Source organism: Anneissia japonica, unplaced genomic scaffold (genome assembly GCF_011630105.1).
Source record: "Anneissia japonica isolate Jap-2015-1 unplaced genomic scaffold, ASM1163010v1 scaffold1030_len608725_cov174, whole genome shotgun sequence".
Taxonomy (NCBI): Eukaryota; Metazoa; Echinodermata; class Crinoidea; order Comatulida; family Comatulidae; genus Anneissia; species Anneissia japonica.
Window position 1 is genome coordinate 202619 of NW_022753996.1, and position 6070 is coordinate 208688.

Consider the following 6070-nt stretch of genomic DNA (forward strand, 5'->3'; position numbering starts at 1 on the left):
CTATCCCTGAGACTGCACTGTCACGATTTATTACGTGCACATAGGCTATATTGCACACCGGACCATCAGCTTGAATGACTCATCCGAAAGACGATGTGCTATTGTAACTCTTATTTCAGCCCTCCAGCTGCAGCTGAAACACAGAAAGATCAGCGGCGGATGGAGGTAAACTTGGAACGGACCTTAACGATTTAGCAAGCACGGTGGCTGCCATCAGTTAGCCGACTGAGCTAGGCTACATTCTAGACACCAAGGCAGGGTGTGGTCTGGGGATTTTGACCTCTATGGTTTAAAGAAACAAAATATTAGATGACCGGGAGGTTAAAATATCCTGAATGGATAATACATCATTCAGCTGATGTATGGCGGCTATCAAGGAACATAATTGATGCAAGTATCAACTAATAATCACTTTCGTCTAGAGTTTTCGATCGACAGTAACATGCAACAACAAGCCCATGGGCACCACATAAAACACACCGATTTCAAAGCATCACTATACCTCTTAATCTACATTATGAAGTAATTCCTTAAATCCTGTTTTGTTAATTTCTGATAACTACCAAGAGTTTTCATTTGTTGCTTTATTTTTATTCCCTTGTATTTCTTTATATTTTGACAGGTTTTATCCCTAAACCGGTTTGCAAATAATCAAAAACCCAGATACGATTCAGTTGTCCCATTTTAGCCTTTGTAACAATAAATTGTGGAATATTTTAGGTTTTATGTTTTACTTTCTGCGTGCGTGAGTGTGTGTGTGTTGTGCGGTCTGTGTGTTTGTGTGTGATCCTATCGGGCGCATAATTCAAAACTACTAGACCGATTTACTTCAAATTTTCACACATTGACTATGTTCATGTATCTCGGTCCTCCTCGAATTTGATGCTGATCGGAGGTAAGATGCAGATTTTATAATGTTATTTTTATATTAACAGGCAGCCGACTGGAGCGGATGGATCACGGGGCGACTTGAGCGAATCTACCATGTGTCAAATTCTCAAAGCGTTCCGGACAGCGTGCAAACACTCTCTATTGATAAGCTTGCCACGCGAAGCCTATTTGAGCCCTCGTTTGGCTGATTTAGTGGATAGACCGCGGGACATTATTTTTTTCAGTAGATTAATATGGCGCAACAGCGCGAGGGTTTGTAATTTCAGATTACTTTTGTTTACTTGCATTTGTTTGCTACCTGGATTCGAATCATAGTTTGTAAATGGTTTTACTATGGACTCGAAACATCAATCATCTATACTATCATTACTATCCATGTAAATCTGTTAATGCTTCAGGAAAATACTTGGATGTTTGCGCTCAAAAGCACTCATCAGGAGTTTCGACAAATAGTAAACATTTTTTACAGACTAGAAATAATTTTTTTCCATGTTTTTAAATTACAATATACGAGTGCTAAATATTAGCAAGTCGGATCATCGATTTGTATGTTACAAGAGGTCGCACATACATAATTAATCTGCAAAATATCGTTTGAGTAGTTATTTTATATACTATTGATCTGAAAATTAAATTTTATGAGCATGCGAAAACCACACTGAAGCTGTTTTTTCTCATTAATATACCGTGAACTTCAATTGCCAAATTACATTTAAGCAAGAAATATCTCCCTGTTATCATTATTATAAAAATGTCTGTCGATCCGTATGTAGAAAATATCTAATAACAAGTATTTGTTCTTAAAATAAATACTCATACTTAAGATGCTGTTGTTGGTTAATAGATATTACATAGACCTACTCGATGCTCGCTATCTCATTTCATTTATTGGTTTTTCATTTCATATATTGGTATAAAAAAACAAGCAGAAAGTAATGTTGAAAATGATTGAATTTACAATATAAACGGAAGAAATCAAACGGAATAAATTAACGCCAAAACATTAACATTTGAAAAAGATTATAAAAATGAGTTAACAAAACATTAATTATACAAGAAATTTCGTAACATTATATTTATTACAGGCAAGCCAATTCAATCTATGTACAATCTACATCTAATCGCTACAACAACTTTATTCGAGAATAAATTCACCGACACAATATTTCGTTTCCTTTTCCTGCATTAGCAGAACATGACATTGGTTTTTTTTTCTTCTTCGTCTATTTATTCCCGGCGACACATTATGATAAAATGAGCATGTTAGCTCTAAGCGCGTAGCGGATAATCACACATACACGTAGGCCTACAAAATAAAGCAATGCATTCGATGTGATGAAAGCTACAATTATATCAATGTGTGGATATTATTTGAAACAATACAAATGTTTATACAACCATCAAGTAATTAAATAATACAATAGATCGATCATTGAAAAGAAAAATTACAAAGACTATACAACCACTGCAACAACGTTTTTTTTTTTTTTTTTTTTTTTTTTTTATATATTCCATCCAGGGAACAGTGAAATTTCACTGTTTCCTGATTCCATCCCAATAGGGGCCTAAATGTTAAATATTTTACAGAACACAGAAAAAGGTAATGTTTACCGATTCGCACCATAATCTTCATAATTATCAATAATTTGATTTTTCTTACCGTTATATACCTCCCCTGTTACGTATGACTGAATTTCTCCGAATGTTTTATGCTCGACCGTAATTATGATATCATTGGTGGTACTGTAGTCATCTTTCCCATTTTCTGCTACCAAATCCTTACAAACTTCTTTTATTCGCTCTTCAAGAGAAAATAAAAATAACTCCAGGAGTAGAATAAATAGCAGCGTTGTTTTATATAAACGCCTAGGCATTGTAGTTTAATAATGTTTTTCGTTGAAATATCCAGTGAAATATGTATTATTTTAGTCTGTAGGCCCATACATAATGTCGGGAATCTACCCGCTCTTTCTCATGCGATTTGCGCATTATATACGCGACTTACTTTCACAGCGTTTGAGCTCTTTTATATTGACAATACTGTAATAATAATAATATCATCACCTCTGAAGACAGGTAAACACGTGATCATATAAGAGTAATGACAAAGTGACGTCACCGTCAAAGGTGAATAGAATTGGGACAGACGATCCAATCACGATTGACAACCTATAACAGCACCAACAATGGCATTGTAAATGTAACGTAGTAAGAGAATATCAATACAATCCAAGGTAGAACCGACTAACGTGATATTTTATAGTATGATTGCACAGAAAATGAGTCATATATCGGTTGTACTTATAAATATTTCGTCATCTCATTTGGTTTGTCTCTTTGATATGTTTAGTAGTGTAGATCGGTGAATATTATTAGGCCAAGATTTTATGAGACAAAAATTGACGCATGCTTTTATCTTCAGTAGCTTTATTAGGGCTATTATTATTATTATTATTATTATTATTATTATTATTATTATTATTATTATTATTATTATTATTATTATTATTATTATTATTATTATTATTGTTATTATTATTATTTTTATTATTATTAATATTATTATTATTATTACTATTATTTATCATCATCATTATTATCATTATCATTGTCATTATTATTATGATTATTATTACTGTCTTATATTAGAAAGATTAATAATCAAAATGTTTTTATTATTATCTTCATCATCATCATCATCATTATTATCATTATCTTTATTATTACTGTCTTATATTAGAAGTAATATTTTTATTAACAAAAATGTTTTTTTATGCTTACTTCTTGTTGATTAACAAAGGTAATTGTTGAGAAAACCATAACTCACATCGCCATTGTGTTCATGGACGTGGGATGAGTACTAGCAGGAGAGAGGCGCTTAGTAGCATTGTGTTCATATTATTATTATTAATAAACGACAGAAGATGTATAATGGTAATCTCCCATTCTTTGAAAAGATGCAATGGGATTTTTGAACAGCATACGAGCCAGATGTGTATATTAAACGTCCGGTTTTAAGAAGTGCTCACCAAGATTTTGTTCTACTAACCAATCTATGGGTTAGGAGCGTTTGGAATCAACGCCAATATTAGCTGGCTCCTGTCCTTTTATTACAATAAATACATTATAATGCTTATAAATTCTACCGGTTACACCCATGTCATTAACTGATAAAGAGCTATAATCGTAACGACGCATAATTCTACATAAATATTAGCAATATTTTACGTTACACCTAGGCCCTATCAATTTTTCATTACCTATAATAGTTTTACAGAGGGAGTGTAGACCACTCAATTTATGATTATGGTACCACTAGTTGGCCAGAAATGGCACTCTTTTAGACTTATACCGTAATTTGAATATAATTTTCTTTTTCTTTACTTTTAAATTTTGGAAAAAAAAGGGGGAGGATGGGCCGACTGGGCCCCATTGAATCTGCCACTGAATCATAATCATGCCCGCTTCCATAATTCGTACAAACTCTAACATTCATAAAATAATGATTTAATTACGGTATCATCTGATTAGCTTGTGACATTCGAACCATGAAAAACAAATAAGATATACAATCACTTTAATTTAGTCTCTTTGCAACAGTACTTTTAAAATAAATCAGGAGGTTTTTTGCTTTTCTCCTCTTTTTGAATTTCACTTTTGTGCAGTATTGCTAGTACACTATTGTGAATGGAAATACTACTGTCTAAAGTAGGATCCAACTAGGGATAGGAAGCACACAAAACATTAGTTGGTATTTTTATTTCACAAACATAAAGGTAATTTACTTAATTTATCATTATCATGACGCCATGGCGAGATTGCGTTAACGTAACATCGGAGTTCGTAAACGTGTGGCATCACTACTTTGATAAGTCGAAATATATAGACATTATTATCCGTATAATTATAATTATTGTTTAAAAACGGCTATATAAAATTCAATTGACTAATTGTAATTTTTTGAAATTTGGAAAAACAGGAATCTATGTGTGCAGATAATATTACTTAGAATAGGCCTATACGGGTCTTAATAATATACAACAGGAATAAATCGTTTTTATGTAGAAATTGTACACTTTTGAGTAAAGATGCTGGCCTAATAGGTTTACACGCTTCCAATTTTAACAACGTCCAGTACAATGTTTTCACAATAAATTTAGCCTGTGATAACCGTTGCACCCATAAAATCGATGGAGTGCTTACTGAGATGGTTACGAAATGTAAAAACAATTGCGTTTTTACTCGGTTTTGGTCCGGAATTAAATACGCACCGCACTTGGAACAGAGCACAAGTGAACAGACAAAATTCAGGACAGTCATTCGTAATTGTTCATTTTGCTCGCTTTGAAAAGCGGGGTTTTAACTTATAGACGATTGGTGACAGTGGGTGGGGACAATTAATATGATGTCCCATTTTATATTAAGAAAATGGGGGAACGTGTCCGGATGTCCCTCACCGATCGACATCCATGTCAGTAGCAGTAGAATGTTTCATCTCAAATGTTAGATTGCCCCACCTACGTGATTTGCCCTTATTCTCTTTTTTCTTATCTTGGATTTCTTATGGCCTGATATTACCACCACTATTGATGAGATGCGGTCACTATTATATTTGTGATAATCCTCTGTTAGACAAACTAAATACTTCCCTTAAGATAAGCCTATTCTATATTAGTGAGCACACACCCTTGAATTAAGGGTATATGTGTAAGAGTAGTGTTGTGGGTAAGTTGTGTGTTTGTGTTTATGTAATTTTTGTTTCGGTTATTGTTTGCATTATTATTAGCGTAGCTTTCTTCCGACTATCGATTGATCATTGTATGGCCTTGAAATTAACAACAATCTCTATATTTCACAAATGGCCGTATTTTACATGTCTATTAATTCGCTTATGTTATTATAATATGACTGGCATAATACCAGTGTTGTTGCGCATGATAGCTATTAACGGTATTTCGTTCTATTAATATTTTAACAGAAATGATTGCAATTAGCATAACAATAAAGGCACATGGGACTTAAAATATCATCTCGAAAATAAAAAAAAAAAGGAATTATACATCTCTCTGTGCAATAAATAAATAAATAAAAACTGGAGATTATTAGTGTGTAAGTCGTATAGTGTTAAAAAATATTATTCAGTGGTGTTGATAGGATCGATTCGAGCAATGTTTAACAT